The following is a 17,191-nucleotide window of genomic DNA, read 5'->3' on the forward strand; positions in this document are numbered from 1 at the left end:
TCAAACTCGAAAGAACTTTTAGCTTTCAAGATCCTCTTGAATCGCGCGGTCCCTTGGGGCGGAGGGAAGATCTTAGTTTAAACGACTGTTTCGTACGAGTTGCCTCCCCGAAAGCTATCGTTAAACGCTTGCGGTTCCACTGGATGAAGTCCGCGTCCAAACAAACGGGAAAAATGGCATCTTATGCAGCTGGTCGTTCCATTTCCCGGTCACCAATCTCGTCACTTCGTGCCTTTCACCCTCGATGATCTCAACGTCCCGCGCGTTCCACGAACGTGTCTCATCGGCGGGGAAGCAACTTCACCTTGTTTCAAAGGCGAATGAAAATTCCACGAAATTTCTGAGTGCAAACACGGATGCTCGACGTCCGTCTTCCAGTTTCCTCGCTAAGTAGCCTCCATATTGCATCGAGAAAATATTTCGTACCGCAGATGAACGCGTTGGGCCAATAATAAGAAGATCACTGTCGATAGTATCCATTCTACATCGTCGATACATTTTCATTTTCTCGAGGAGCTATCAGCTTCGTAGACGGCGATGGAGTGGCTGCCAAACTGCGTTTCCTCTCCTTGAAAACCGAACAACGTACCGAAACTCCCCAGCGACCATGAATTAAACGCGGCTCAGGAGTCGAGGTAGCCGCGATCGTAGCACAATGGATCCACGTCAGAGACGGGGAATATTATATTCGTCTAATAAATTACGAATAAAGCCAACGTGCAAGCGATCCATTCAACGGCTAGAATTTTTATTCGTTCGTGAAATATTTCGAACTTTTGCATTCTGCGAAGAGGAAAGGCAATATCGCCAAACTCTGTTAAACGTTCAGGCTTTTTGGTACTCGATGAAAGGGAGTATGAATTAAATTTTGCCAAGAGACACGGAATTAATCGACCACTGGCGAACAGACTTGGCGCGAAAGGTCCGTTTAGCTTGGCATTCTCCGCGGAGTTTCTTTCCCGTTCTCTTTAGAATACTAAATGTAAAGTATTCTCGTTGAAAGTATAACAAAAAAATGACCAACGGATGCTTACAGCATCGTTAATGGAAATCCAGCCCCGTTGGTTATCAGTTTCTGGACAGATCTATGGTTCCCCGGCGAATCGACGCTCAAAATGCAAATATTTCGCGGATTCTCCGCTGTTCAACGGTGTCATCGGTCTGCCACAAATGGCCACAAACTCGCCACCGTGCGCAGAAACGATTCGACCAAGATTCACAGCCCGATTTGATTTACGATTCCTGGCGAGGCGCTCGATCTTTCCCACCGAGCGTTCGTTAACGATTAACGAGGGATATTGTTCCGTCGAAACAACGATATCGCACGGTAAAACAACGCGAAAATAACACGGGACGAAATATCGCGCGAAATATTTCACGAGAAATTATAACAGCCAAACGGACGGGAAGATTAACGAGTCGAGCATAAATGTGCCACGAGTCCTTGCCCACGTTTTGCAATAATATTCACCAACAGTATCGAATCTGTGCGATTCAAACACTATTCGAGAATATTTTACGGGATAAACGCGAGCAAACGTATTTTCTCGACGTTCTTACAAGTTTTAAACGATAGTTTCTTTCGTCCAGACCGTCTGCAACGGAAATACAAATATACTTCTCTTCCTTCCAGTGTTCCACGCGAGCTGTTTCCCGGTCATTAAACAACAACTACGATACGAATCGAGCGTAAATCTTCCGTTTTAGTTAAAACTTCGCGAACCGGACCATCGTCGAAGCCAAATTCTCCCACCACCATTTGCATTTTAATATTCTAGTCGATTGCACCGACTGCGAGTTCATACCCGACGATTTCGAAGGATTCGAATTCTCTTGGTTACTTTTCAGGCGTTTAAATTCCTCGAGTCCTCGGCAATTATCGTCGTAAGTCCTTGGAATTTCAAGTATTTGGGTGATCGTTCTCCAAGTTTAAAACAGAATTTAATACCTCCCCGCGTCCTCCCAGGCTTCAAGTTCCGCTCAAATATTAACTTTCGAACGCGGCGTTCATTTCTATTATTGACACTTTTAAAAGTCGATAAGTTGGACGCACTTTGATTTTCTCATTTGCGTCCTCGATGCGTTCAAGCTCGACAGAGATAACAGTTAGCAATTAACAACCGCCTAGCTGGCGAACGTTAACGAGGGATCATTGTACATCGAATCGATTAGGCGGCTCTGCACAGATACCGCACCCTCCGTCGTCGTCGCGAGAGTCGTATAATCAACGCACCCGGATCCGACAATTCTCGAATTAAAATCAACAAACGTTAAGGAGGGTGATTTTCCTCGTGGAGAAACAGATTCCCGTAGACTTCTTTCGATCGATCTTCGTTGACGTAACTCGCAATTATCCGGCTCGTTCTCGCGAGTCGGATCATTAACGCGATCCGAGTGGTGAAATTAGGGGTCGTTTGCAAGACCGTTCTCGTTAAAGTTGTAGGGAAACGGCGCGATTGGAAACGACGTGGCTATCACGAGATCCTACAACGGAACGCGCAATTTACCATCGACGCCGTGTCTACCAACCTAATAAGCGAAACGCCCCGTTATCGCTTAGGCCAAGCAGGCCGGTTCGATCGACCGTTGCGCGATCCTTTCGAGCTGTTCGAGTCGCGCATGGATGCTCCACGGTTTTATTTCTTGGTTCGCTGGTCGACACAGGGTGGCTCGTGAATTGATCATCGTACTTGGCAATTTAGAAAGAGAAAAATAACGATCGAGAGGAATTATTTTCTGTTACGCGATTGGAATTTTCCGAGCTTTTCTAACGAACCGTAGGGAGGTCGAGGATCGAGCGGGACATCTCGTGACCACCAACTCGTGGATCGTGCTTTCACTACAAATTAAATTACTTTTCGGATCAGATAATTTAAACGACGCACGATATTCCATTACCGAATTGGTATTTTGCTATTTAAAGAACACGAGATCGTTTCGTGGAAAGAGGATATTTTGGTTTTTGCCAACGAATTTCCGTTCGACTGCGCGAATCGTCTCGAATATCGTGACGGTCGATACACCCTGTTATTGTGTTTTCATAACGAATTCGGATGAAAATCATTCAGCGGTAAATACATTGTGTGGCCATTCCGTTCGAAATAAAAACACGTAAATATTGCAAGCCAACGCGTATTTGCCGAACAAAACCAACCTTTTATTTTAAACGGATGGTCGGCGGGTTCCCTTCATTATGGTCCCGTTTTAATCCATCATGGCGGGATTATTCTGTCCTGCCCTCCGGTTTCCTGTCACTTTCGGCGTCGAATAGTTTTTTGGAGGAAAGGAAATATCGACGAACGGCGCTCGTTTGGAAGTCGCGTCGCGGGCGCCAAAACGGACGCTTTAAGAGGATTTCGAGCGGCGGCTGTTCGCAAGAAAGGAAGGGATTCCTGGCATTCGAGTCGCAATTTCGAGAATGTCGATCACGCGTGACGTGCGTGTGCATGCTGGATGCGGCTACCAGACACCGTGAACGTGTTCCCGGGAGTTGGCAGCTGATTGATAAACATCCTCGACACGCGCGATGTTATGTAAATCAGTTTTTCGTATCGACGCGCGCCACTTTTCGACTATTTACGACCGACAGCGACCCTCATTTTCCACGCCGATCGCGGGACCTCGTAAAAAGATCAGCCAGGAATTCCACGAGACTTCCGATAACCAAAGAAACGATCAATTTTTAGCCTTCCTCGTTGCACGCTAACGTAAAATTGTTTCGGTGTGAAACACCATTTAGAATCGCGGAAGATACAGTTTCGTTTCGGTGGGGGTGTCTTTTGTTGAATACACTTTAACGGTTGCCAACGTTCAGGCCATTATCCTTATCTAAAATGATCAAATCGAAGGCCATTTTGTTCGGTAATTTATATTTTATTCCCATTACCACGGATAATCGAGTCTCCAACGAGCTTCCAACTTTTCCACAGATTACACTTTATGTTCGAATGCAGCTCCGTTGATGAGAAGAGTACACCTTTTCTACACTGCTCGTTACTCGAAACGATCAACATTTTTTTGCATTTTTTGCGATACCAAAAGGGGCAAACTTGCATTGTGTCCGTGAAAATGGGAAAGTGGACGCGTTGAATTCTTTCGAAATAATTGGGTCCAAGGATCCGCCATTTTACGGTTACCTCGATGGCGGAGGACGGGTGTATGGGGACCAAAGCGACACTTAATTACCGACCGTTGTTTCCGATTATCGTCGTGGAGAATCTGGGGCTTCGACGAGAGAAACAAGAGGTCTGGCGTGAAACGAGACGTAAAAGGACGCTTTTATTTTTACGCCCCCGCGCATCGTTTCGCCAGGGCGTCCGGCTAGCACGAAATATTTACTCGAAACGACGTCGCCCTGGCTTGGAGAGGAACGTGGAAGCGTAACGACGTGCGAGGGAATAGCGAACGCCAACAGAGATTTCTGCACCGGGGAACGACGTCGCTCGCTTCCTCCTCGAGACGCCATTCTCGTGGTCGTGTATCCTACGAACACAGCCACGAGGACATGAAATATTTTCGACCGGTTAAAAAAGCATCGTGTCAGGAGGAACGTGCCACCACGATCGAAAGTTCGTGCCTCGAGTGTCCTTATTCAAATTCCTCCGAACACTCCCTTACCCTCATCTTGTTTCTACTTTTGCACGTTGGTAATTTTCTCCGTAGATTACTGTTATCAAAAACAGAGTATAGTTGCTGATTATTTTAAAATATTGCACGGAAAATAACATCTCCGACGCGACGGAGAACTCTGAATGGACGTGGGTGGCTGTAAAGTCGGAACGATCCGAGGTTTTCTCGGGCCGTGAGAGGTAAATGCGCGGAAAAACGAAAGAAACGAGCGCTCTACGGTGGAAGGAAGTTATGAATCACGTATCGCGGGGATCGCGGAACGTTTAGCCTCAAAGAAAGAGCCACGGTTGAAATCGACGATGGCGGGGAATAAGCCATTCGTAAAGTCCCGGTCAAAGTAATTGAATTTCCCGCGAGGCATTCAAAGACGTTTCTTGAAAAAGCTTTTCACCAACAAGTTTTTTATGCCGTTTCCCTCGAGCCACGGGGATGATATATCTTTCTATAAAAAATACCATCGAGTCATAACGTATCAAATTGCATATTTACCGGCTTCTTTCGATTCGACCGGACATCTCGGGAAACCTTAAATTTTCATTGTACAGCTTCGCCGATAATAGCGTTAACGACCTCCGTACTTAGGAGTTCATTTCTAACTCGACTGTTTTTTACGTTCTTAACCATAGTTCGCGCCATTTCCATTCATTCGAACGCATAGTTGTTAACTCCGGGTAACGTTTTCGAAACGGTTAAAATTGCACGGAAAAACCTAGAGACACGTCAAACCCGACTGGCCATAAATCAAAAGGTACACCAACCACCATGAGAACTTGATTAATTACTATGAACCACGCTCCCTCCCTTCCCACGATTTTTCTCCGCTGCTTCCGCGTCTCCTTCGCGCGATTTCTACAATTTTCAGCGATCAATCCTGTTGCCTGACCACACCCAATATTTTCCTGCGTCCCGAGTCTCGTCCGCCGATTAAAATCGAACGAAATTTAAGATAAGCGTTGCGTCTGCGATGGAAAAGTAAATGAAAGACGCAGAAAGGATGATCGCGAAACCTTTTTTTCAGGTGACTGATCGATGCTCGGATGTCGTAATTCCTGCCTCGCGGAGCGTCGAACTTTACCGGGTCTGACGAACGGGAACGTCGATATTCGAGTGTCTTCCATCCGTCGTGTCGAGGAATTTTGCCCGATTAAACGTTCGTATTTGCCACGTTCGACGGCCGTTATCAATCAGCCGTCCTCTCTAACCGATTTGACGGGGCTTCGATCGCGATCTAAGTCGCGCCTTTGACGAGGCCGGTCGCGCGAGAATCCCACTCGAAATCGTTAATGTTTTCGGGGATCGCTGATATACCGCGTGGGTGATTTATGGCTGGCTAGATGCGACCCCGGGCTCGTAAATCAGGCGAAACCTTTTCCAACTATGCACGCAGGTTCGTTCGCCGTGTTTGACGAAGAAAACGGGAACACGTATGCGCGATTAAATCGCGAACACGCTCCTGCAACGTCACGCCTAATCGGTCATTTTTGTTTAACGACGAAACCTCTGCTCGATCGAACACGCGAGGAACCGGGTAACTTTCAGTAAACTATGTTGGACTTGCATAATTTCTTTCGTTTACAGCGAATCACTATTCCTATTTCTTTAAAGAAATCGCTTGACGATCTTGCGAACGGTATTTTCCGCGCAAACACGCCGTCGATTGAAAATTGTTGATTAGACTCCGCTCTGAAATCGAAGCTGAAACGATCCAATCCCGATTTACATACGCTCGAAACCTGATACAGAGTCAACAACCTCGAACGACGTTTCTCTCGCCAGCGTCGATAAATGTAAGCGAAGTCGGTGTAACGTTTAATACTTGGCACACCTTTTTCCATCGTTAATAAATCAATAAAAAGTTTAGGATCCATAAGCTCCGTTACCGTCGATTTTATGCACCCCCTCGAGCACACCGATGCTCTTCGAACAATCCTCCCGTGCCTCGTACGATACGAACGATTTCCGGGGCTCGAATTTTATTACAAAAGGTTCGATATAAACTCTGATTGGCTTCGAATTAAGCTGCACCGCCAGTACGACCGAGCATAATTACGATCTTATCCGTAATGGATGCGATACGCAAACACGCTGGAAGCTCGCGGTAACTTCACCGACGTTTATAAATATCTACGCGATCAAATAAACAGTTATTGCAACCTCGAACTAATTTTACTCGGCGCTTGCTCCGGGGCTCTAAGACTTTCTTCGGGCCAAACTTTATCACAGTCGGAGGAATACTCGCGGAAAACTGCTTGGATTGCAAACTTTCGTTCCGTTTTAAAAATCTCGGTAATTGCTTCCTTTTTTTAAATAGTGCAGGATACGTCTGTTAATTTGAACGAATAAATATTGTATCTCGACTTCGTCTTTGCTGTTACAGTTATTGTATATGCGCACGAGCACGTTAGCACGATTCTAATCTGCTTAAACGCGACGGTGAAACGTAAACAGTCGCATGCAAGTATCAGACAACGATAACGATAACGATAACAATAACTATAACGATAACAATTCACTAGGCGACGCTGGGAACCTCGTATCCTTGCCTGGAGGTGCTGTTTGGAACGTTTTGTAAGCTTACAGCAACTTGACGACGAAATATTCGTAAATCTATATTTACGTGATACTTTCTTCACAATTTATAATCAGTAAAATTAGGGGAGGCATTTCAGAGTAATTTTGTATCATCGATGAAAGTAGATAGAGCGAATAATGGTCAGACAGAATCGCGTGCCCCCCAAAAATTCAAATCCAATTATCTCGAAAACTAAGCATCGTTCGAACAAATTTTACACCATATTTTGAACTAATTTTTTCGCGTAGAATTCCTCTGCATAGATAGATTTCTCCTTCGGAGAGTCAATTTAGCGTTATTTATCGAACGTCGTTAAAATTCGGCGGTCGGTGGATCCGGAGAGGCTAATTTTGTGTTTCCAACTAATGGAATCGAAAATACCGCGTGTTCCGCGAGATTGGATAAGCAAACGTTCCTCTGTGTACACGAATCAGCGAGCCCGAGTGACTGACAGGTTTGCACAACCGCGGAACGCGCGTCTCGGCGCGGCCGTTTCGCGGATCTCGTCGAAAAAGAAAATTGCCGGTTACGTGGCGCAATTTAAAACTGCGCCCATCGCGAACCTCGACAAATTTAATTCACCGTCACGAACAGAAATTAGAAGCGACGAATTCTCAGCGCCGACGGAATTAAATTCTTTGTGAAAATATTTGCGCGCCCCAGAAGAAAGGGAGAAGGTTTTCATCAGACTGCAGGAACCTGAACGAAAGCAGTGATATTGCTCAACACAGAGTTCTGGTATTTTTCTCGCTGGTATCGTTGATTTTATTCCACGATCGTTATTTATATTTTGAAGTACACGCTTTTGACAGAAATTCCGGAAAATTGCGTTGAAATGTATCTGAAAATCTTGCACACACGGCGGCTCGTGCGAGTCTGGTGATCGAAAGGCAACGAACAAACGCGCAGCGGATACGGACAATTATCGAAATTGAAAATTCCCTTGCAACACGCGGGAGGAGGGGAATTAGGATCGATCGAACGAAACGTCAGCGTTTGTGGACAGCCCGTAATGCCCTCGATATCGATAATATATCGATACGACGAACGCGAAACAACGAATTTACCATCACGTCGAATTACAAATACGGCTCGAAGCGGGGGTGGATAAACAGAGAGACGGGGCGGGCTTTGGTTCGCGTCGAAAATTAAAACAATACGGTATATTTGATATTTTTCACAGGAATGGGAGGGAGAAAAAAAATGGTGGTGTTTTTCCGGCGAATATCGACAAATTATTCGGCCTTTATTTGCGATGGCCGACAAAAAGGGGGATCGGGAACGGCCCAGGAAACGGATGCGCCGACATAACAATTAATGGAGCACGTCCCGTAATTAATATTCCGTTGTGCGCCGTGCCACGTCCACGACGCGTGTTTGTCCGCGAAAAATAAGGGCGACCACGCTCGCGGGTTTTCTCCGCTCGCACAACGACGAGGAAAAGTGCAAACACGCGATCCTAATATCGTAATTAACCCTCCTATGGTCGTGTACATTTTTCCAACGCTGAAACTTCATCGTTACCGTTATCCCCCGACGTGCATGAAAATGTATTTTTAAGTTCCACGGTGGAAGACGCGCGTTCATTTTGGAACCAGTTCCCTTTTTTGTCCCTTTCGCGATGGCGAACTTTCTGGATGACTCGAATCGATGAAGCGAACTGAATATTTCAAAGCGTACTATCTTGGTAACTCGATTGATTATTAATTTGAAATTCGTGTCGAACTGTAATCCGCAAGGTTACGCGCCACGGAGCAAACAGCGCAGTTCGCGAATTTCCGACATTGTTTAACCAAGACGGTTGTCCCTGGTGTTCGGAACTGTGTCCGCGGTGCGCACCACTTGCTAAATGAAATTTGCCAAGCAAAGCGGAGTGCATTACGCCGATGAAGCTGGCCCTAATTTCCAAAGCACTTCGAACCTCAGGCACCAGACCGGAGAACCGTTTTTCTTGCCGATTGTCTTCCGCGTTTTTAGTTTTTAATCCACTCAGCCATCTTTCTTTTTGACGAAACAGACATTTTAATTGATCGTCTAGTCGAGGAAAACGAACAAAAAAAAAAGGTAGCTAAAAGGGTTTCTCAAAGTTTTTCACGAAAATTACTAGACATCGAGAGTTTCAACTTTTCATCGATCGTCTTGTCAGAATTGTATTTGCATATGGTAGGAATCTTTTCTCAGTTTTATATATGATATTGGTCAATGCACATATAGAATTATTATTTCAAATATCGAAAAAAAAATTGAAGTTAGAGCAAAAGCCAATGTGACTCCACGGGTACCAAATATGGCGAATCGGAGCAAGGTAAAGGGGTTAAAAGTTTCGGTTCACCGACGACTATCGCCATCTAGCGGCGAGGAGGGTGAACTCCGGCGATGGTACCGGCGACGCCCGGCGTCGTGGTGGTCGGTGTCGGCCGTCGGTTCGTTTCGACCGCGATGACGACGACACGGTGCGCTACCGGAAGGGAGGCATTCAGCGCATCAACGTTTCCGGGCGTGCACGCTCCCCGTAGTTTCCTGCCCGTTATGCGCGCTAAGTTGTGCAACGGAAAAAAACCCGAGCCTCGATGCACGGGCGTAGGCGCGATCAATCGACTGTTTACCACGCGCCTACTCCGACCATTCAGCGAAATTAAACTGTTTCTAGGTTCTCTTTAACCCACGCGGTTCGACCATTCTAGCGTTCGAACCGTTATCCGATACCAGGCATCGAAACGAAAATAACTGTTTCACATTATGATCGAAACTGGTTCCACGGAACTGTTACGGAGTACAGAAATTTATGTAGGTCTTTCGAACCTCCGCGATTGGCTAAATCGAGAGCCCCCAAGGTTCGTTGAACAAAGGAACTGTGTTTCGCCGTACCATACACCTATTCCACCACCGAAATGGCTGTTAAAAGTTAATTCGAGGGCCATTCACGACACTTCGCTCTGTACATGCTACAATTGGAAAAGTTTCGTCGCTATCGGCGAATGTTCCTTTGTCGGGGAGGAAGCAAACTCGCGTACAGCGTGGACAAAGACCCCCCCATTAATCAGATCGGTAACGCGCGAGTTCGAGTCGACGACGAAATGATCAAAAGTGACTCTGAATTACTTACACCTGCCGACGCGGCCCTCCATGATTCACCTCGACTCACCTGTAACCAAAAAGAAAAGGGACATTGTCATCACCGGGAGTATAACAAATGGAGGATCGAGCATCGGTCGCGTTATTACCAAAACACTTTTTTATCTTGCAACTTTACAAGCCTTTACGTTGGTATCGGTACCAGGTGGCGCAGCATCGATCCCGATCTCGATCTCGAGGGACGTCGTCGCGCGAATAAACGTCGGAATAAAAAATGGCCGACGAGTTTCTCAGGGAATATCAAGATTCGCGAAGCAGGAGGCCGTGGAACGACCCTGACACGCTTCCAGATCTCATCTAGCTCGTGCTAGTCGCGCGTTACACGGGTCCGAACAGTCGTTTGCACGCCGCGCCATAAACAACGCTCTGCTCTTTTCTTAATCACGCGACCGTGTCGCGTCTCGGTTCCCTATGGGGAAATCCTGCTCCTGAAGGAGGAACGAATCGGAACAATAAAGTTGTTCGCCGGATTCGCGAACACGAGACCCGCTCGTTTCTGGAGACTTTATGTCACGCGACATCGCCGATCGCCGCGACGATTAACACATTCGCCACGTCAGCCATATATGGGTTGATTTTTCATGGAAAACGGGGTTTGATACGGAAGTCATTCGTGTCTTTTATAATCGAGCTCTTTTCCTGTTTGCAAATTTGGAAACTGTTTCATGCATGTGTGTCTGCGGGACGTAACGAACGACGAGCGTCGCGATTAATCATCGCGTTTCGTTTCAGAGGCTAACGACACCTCTCCAATGAAGATTTATGATAGAAGGAGCACGTCGAGGGAAGACGTTTCCAGGGAAGATCGAGGCAATTAGCCCTGAGAACTTCTCGAGGATCGAGCCTCCAAGTTTCCACGGAAATCTTCGTTTCCGATCGACGACTGACAGCGCGCTTGAAACGAGATTTCGTAAGTTTCGCGAGCATTCGATTCCTCGTTAGCAATTCCCTTTTAGGGATTTCGACCGTATGCCGAAGTTCCGAAGACTTCCATTCTCCTGCCGCTAGGAAAGAAGACCTTGGAAATGGATTTGAGTTTAAAAGTACCAAAAGTATCGTTGTTCGTCGATTAAAATAGCTCGAGAGTTAGAAAATCGAGGACGTCGATGTCCGTTCTCGAGCTCGAAGCAATATCTCTCGCGATTTCTCTCGCCTTGTTCCAACAAACGGAACGACGAAGAGTTCGTGACAACAGTTTCCGATAAACACCGTCAGACACCGGACACCGGACACCACGAGAGCCAATAAAAGCGCACGGCGTGAAATCTTTCACAATACAAGCCAGAAATAAATGGAAATCATCGGAGACGCGAACTCCCACGTGATGAAAGACGAGAAAACTCTCGGTTTTCACGCGATTCTATGCTCGGGTTCGAAACAACGACGAAACGAGGGCGTGTTTCAGATGCATCGACGTCGCGAAACGCGATCAAGGGGCTCGCGTTTCCTCCTCGATGGCTGAAAATATCGGAGCAAAACTCGGAGACCGTACACCGCCTTAATTTCCTTCGTTACCTTGCCAATTATCCGGCGCTTTCTTCCGATTTTATCGGGTTTCCGGGAAACGCCGTTGTTTCCAGCCATCGTGGAAAATTTCGCAATGCTCCAAACGCTTGGTTTAGATCTAATCACTATTTGGTTCGAGCGTACTTTAATTTTTTTTATTGCTATCGTGGCGTAAGAGACATACTCTGATAATATTGTTACATAAGCAATAATGTTTGACTATGTAGATCCATATTTGTAGTTCCTTGCTTATTACACGTTAATAAATGAATAATAATAATATTTTCTCTAGTATAATTTTTAAACCATCCCCATCGGAAATTATAATATACAGATCGAGCAAGACTTCGTGGCGGTTCCAATAATGTCCCGACGCGTTTGCAGCACTCGATGCAACGATGTTTCGATGTCTGTGGGCGCTCGTGCATCGATGAACGCGGCACGAACGCCCACGAATGTATAATTTACAAACATAACCAACTAACCGCCTCCCCCCCCCGCGGGATATGTTTCGACTCCCAGCACCGAATATCCATTACGCTCGCGTTAATTCCGAATCGTCCACGTCGTATCAGCATCGAAAACGTTACGAGCGACGTTAATAAATAGTTCGAAGTCGCGAGAGAGCTCCGTAATGGCGTCCGTTGTTCCGGGATCGTCGAGGAACTTCGGGAATGTCGGAAACTCCGCGCGTTTGCGGCGTCGGGGCGATAAAACGAGCCGGAAGTTCCATCGGGAATAGCAACACAAACGAAACGCAGGTGTGCGCCACGGGGCGATTTCACGGTTGCTAATTATCAACACACTCTATCGAGAGTATTCAAATGCTTTGAACTTAGAATCAAGTACAGAGTTTGCAGAAGTTCTGCGACAAATCGTGGACAATTTAACGCGAGAAGCTTTACAAAAATCGAATCAAAGTTCAATGGAGGAACCGTTCTTGATATTGCCCGCCACACTGGCCGTATTTCCGTTCGAGTAATTCCTTCGTCCGATCGTTACCACCCAGTCGCAGAATGCGACTCGGCTACTTCCCCGGGATTATGTAAGATTATTGGAATGCACGTGTAACCGGATAACGAAGTCGATCTGGAAACGCGGCTGCGTTTATCTCGATCCAACGACGTTCTTATTCCTCGCCATTGTCTGTTATTACAAGGGGACAAAGTGGCTGTCTTTTTAAACCGGTCAACGCGTCCTCGGTCTTTGCTTCTCTTGTTCGTAAAATTCTATTCGAGACCCGTAGACAGCCGGATCTACATTTTCTACGCGAACGTTGCTCAGCGTCGGATTTATCATCTCTGTCGCGCGCAGGTCGCAAAGTTCTCTAGGCCAGGCTTTCTAGGAGATGTACAAGCCACTGGTTGACTCGTGTACTTCTTGGCAGCCGCGACTCCGGTGGTCTCGCTTAATTTCCCGGGAAAAATTAGCACGACGACCCGCGGCAGAGTAAAAGAAAAGTAACGTTGCTCGAATCGTTGCTGTAAAGCGAACGCAAGACCGTCGGTTGGTGAAAATGATCGCGAATCGAACGGAAAACGGTGCAGGTCGGAATGGTCGGATCGATCGTCGATCGAAGTAGAGCGAGGCGACGATCATCCTTCTCGCGCGAGTGCACGCGGAAATAAACGCACGTTCGCGCACCAATACGAAGGCGAAAGAGTGCCATAGCCGGCGGCTAGGCCGTTTCCCGACCTTGCCAAGCGGGATTCCTTAGACGCGAAGAACTTGGCCATTTTTATCGGTCGTTTCCTCTATCCTCCTTTTTGCCCCGCTTTTTCTTCGCGCTCGATCTAATCCCCGCCGCGACAACCGTAATTTATTCCGGGGCAGAAATATCGTCCGGCCAACGTCGCGTTCCCCGGCGCGTTTAATCGCGAGACCCGACCCGCTCGTTAAGGAAATTAATTCCCCCCGCCTTCCCCCCCGGCCGCCCTTTATTCGCGATTCGAAACGAAACCGCAATTAACGACGCGCGCCGCCTTGGCCGCTTTTGTCCCGACGACCAACTCCGACAATCGCGATCGCTCGCTGGCCGACTTTCCATGGAAACTGCCGCTGGGATCATCCGGGAAGTAATTAAAACTAAGCAACATGGAAGGAAAGACGCCCACCCGAACGGACCACCCGTCTCTCGACCCAAAATATCAATTTTTATTACACAAACGGAGATCTACGTATCCAAAGAAAGATCGAGTAAAAACGTACGAGCCGCGAGTATTTTACGTATCAGTTATAGCGAATTAAACGATGGAAATATCACCGTAGGCCAAAACGCCATTAAGCAAACCGTCTGGTTTGTTTCTCGATTTCGTTCTCTCGTCGAGCACTTTTCCGGAGGGATTTTCCATTTTTCTCGCTATCGTGCCATCTGCCCCGGAGCGGGAAACCGGTGAAACGTGAGAAATTCGTTTTGGACACGAGGAAATAGACCGGAAATAAAACGGAGAATTTCTCGCGGCGATCCGTCTTGTCGCGACGCAAATCTAAGAGAACATCTTCCTCGGTCTGAAACATTTAGCGATCAAGAAATTTGGAAACTTCGGAGGAGAGTAAGCATTCTGAATAAAATTTCAGTTGCACGAAACGAAGGTTCGATCGGCATTGGAACGTTAAGGTGTTAAGAAACGGCGTGTTTTATCGTGTATCTGAATCCATGACGAAATAACGGGGCCGTGTTGTGCGGTGGAAACGGAGAACCGGTAACGCGCGACACGCGTGTAGAAGCGATAAGGTAGGGGTACGGCGCGAAACCATCGACCATCGGGCAGCGATCGTCTATAAACTGGGGTAGCCGCTCCGTGGCGGTCGGCCGTCGCGATACACGTCGATTTTACGATTCTAATCACGCTTCGGGGCCCCAGAGATATACGATCGCCGATCTGAAAGGGAAATCGAGCGTACGACACGCTTCCAACAGATTACTTGGACGATCGAGCAGCGGTTTTGCGCCGCGTCGTGAGCTGAAACCACGACTAGATATCCCGAGACCGGTACTCGACCCTTCCCCTCGCCGATTTCTGCGTTATTTATAGCAACAAATTCAACTCTCGAGTCCGCCGTTCCGAGGAAAAACCAAACTCTTCCTCCTCGAATGGAAGACATTGAAATGACGCTCCTAATTTACTAATTCTAGTCTCCTCAAAATCAAAGGAAGAATGGACCGAATAGGCTACTCTTCATGGCTGACGTCTGGTTTCAAGCACAATGTGTCTTTCGCGAACTTCTGAAACTCGCGGCCTCCATTTCGGGCGGCGCGTTTCTTGTTTGGAAAACACTCGACTGGCCGATATTGCCCTGTGTACCGTTCCACGGAAATGCTTTGCACGTTTCGAGGACTCTCAGCGCTCAACGAGAGCACGGGTCATCGGTTGACAAGCCGTTACTTCTGCCATAGCCTGCGGTAAACGCGTAAAGTCTCGAACGCAACCACGATAAACCTCGAACGCGTCTGAATCTTAAACAGCCGTTCCGTTTCTGGACGAACTGGCACTCTGGGTCACGGGAGCTCGAGGAATCGACGCCATTTTGGCTCCGCGCAGCCTCCTTTACTCATTCCTAGACTCGATTTCCAAATATTTAAGAAAATTTGTCTTTGAAACAAAGTTGACGTTTTGAATTATCGATTAACACGACGAAGAAAGTTCGAACCGAGAGAACTTGGAGGAATCGACGGAGGAGCGACAAAGATGGCCGCGTCTACCCCGAATCGCGTGGTCGAAAAACCGAGCTCGATACTACGGCCCGGAGCGTGTTATTGCTTCATTATTCGGCGGAAATTCAAGCCACGGATCGAGCCCCGAGAGTGCAGCTATTTATATAAAACCAGATCCCGGCACAATAGCAACTTTCTACTCCTACACGAAGAGCGGCGGGGCACGGTGCACGCGTGCGTTCGCGCGCTTGCTGGACCGTACGACGGCCGAGAAGCCGCGAATGAAGTTGTGCGAAATCTCCAGACACCTCGGGGCTCCGTAATTTCCGGAACACACCGGAAGATCAACCGTGGTTACGTTGCGAAGTAAAACGATCAGAGACCACCTAACCCAGACCTAACTCCATTTTCCGGGCCACGTAGGTTACAGAAGTTGCTTTTCAAAGCGTTAACAGTCGATGAATCGTATTACACGAGGGATACCACCGTTTTCTTTCACATCGAATCGACGATAACGCGTCCAGTCCGACCACAGAGAGAACGATGAAAGAGTGGAAATGTAATTTCCCTTTGATCGCGAGTCGCAAAGAGCAGACGGTTTCCGTATCCGCGACAAAGGACGAGTCCTGTGGGTACACCTCAAAGAAGACCCATTCTTCGGCGGCGGTTCAGCGCATTAAACGCGGACGAAAGGGTGAAGATCGTCGCGGCGACAAACGTAAAGCCGTCTGCGCTCGCACGGAACATTACTCTCTGGTCTTTGTTGATCCGCTGGAACTCCTTGCTCCTCGGCACGGAGGGGACTTTCAGCGTCCAAGGGGGAAAACGCTGCACACCCACACGAGGCGATTCGCACGCTTTGATATAAAGGGCGAGTGGGAGGGCCCCGGGGTGGCAGAAAAATGCGCGACACCGACGCGCATAAATTTCAACCGGACGCGGCGAATCCGCCATCCTTGCGTCGCTCGCAGCAGATACCTGAACGGAAGAGCCAAAGCAAGCGTCTGGCAACTACCGAACACCATCCCCCGTCGAGACACGGAACAGCAAAGAAAGGGTGACCGTGCAACGCGTAAAAATTCAGAGGATCCTCGACCCTATAAATTATACTAAAATTGCTACCACAGAAACTGCGGACGAGTCTGTATTTTTGAAACACGGAACGGTAAAGAAAGGGTAACGCACAACGCGGAGGATCCCCGAGGGATTAAAAATGGAGGCTGGTACGCGGAGGAAGAGATGTGGGACGAGTCCGGACGATCAAGGATTCAACGCTCCGCGTCCCGTGAATGCGGTCGGCGCAGTGGAGCGTCGTTTATTATTACGTCAGGACGAGACGCGTCTTCGCGCGGACAGCCGGCGCTCGTTTGCGTATTTTTTTTGCTCGACCGTGGACCGGTACATTATGCAAGAGACCGGGACGCACGGCGATCGTCTCGGTCGATTCAGCCCCGCGGATACATTCTCACGCGCGAGATGCTCCGCGGGCCCTTCGGGTGAAAATCGCGTGTCTCGGGCCCTGCACGTACCACCAGCCCTCGAGCAGGGCCAGGGTAATTTTAGCTTAATGCGCTGTTTCCCAACTTTTTTCCCCCCCGCGTTCCTCGATCGACTTCTTGACCCCCGTGGATCTTATTATTTAAATTATTCGATATTTCGAAAATAAGTGGTAGGAATGACTGTGCCTCTCTTGG

The 17,191-nt window shown here is 47.8% G+C and overlaps 1 protein-coding gene across 2 annotated transcripts in view; it reads right to left on the reverse strand.

Moving 5' to 3' along the window:
- The window catches only part of LOC122398268, a 104,081-nt gene that overhangs the window by 39,168 nt on the left and 47,722 nt on the right, over nt 1-17,191 (reverse strand). The window contains exon 1 of one of the 2 annotated variants that reach the window (XM_043397981.1): nt 10,308-10,343. The exons of the other annotated variant lie outside the window; for it this stretch is intronic. The gene's annotated coding sequence lies outside the window, so the exon portion shown is untranslated. Of the gene's footprint in view, nt 1-10,307; nt 10,344-17,191 lie in introns of those variants that run through there. 2 annotated transcript variants of the gene reach the window in all.

The sequence above is a fragment of the Colletes gigas genome, unplaced genomic scaffold, assembly GCF_013123115.1.
Source record: "Colletes gigas isolate AHSC1104 unplaced genomic scaffold, ASM1312311v1 Colletes_gigas_Sc00011, whole genome shotgun sequence".
NCBI classification, from domain to species: Eukaryota; Metazoa; Arthropoda; class Insecta; order Hymenoptera; family Colletidae; genus Colletes; species Colletes gigas.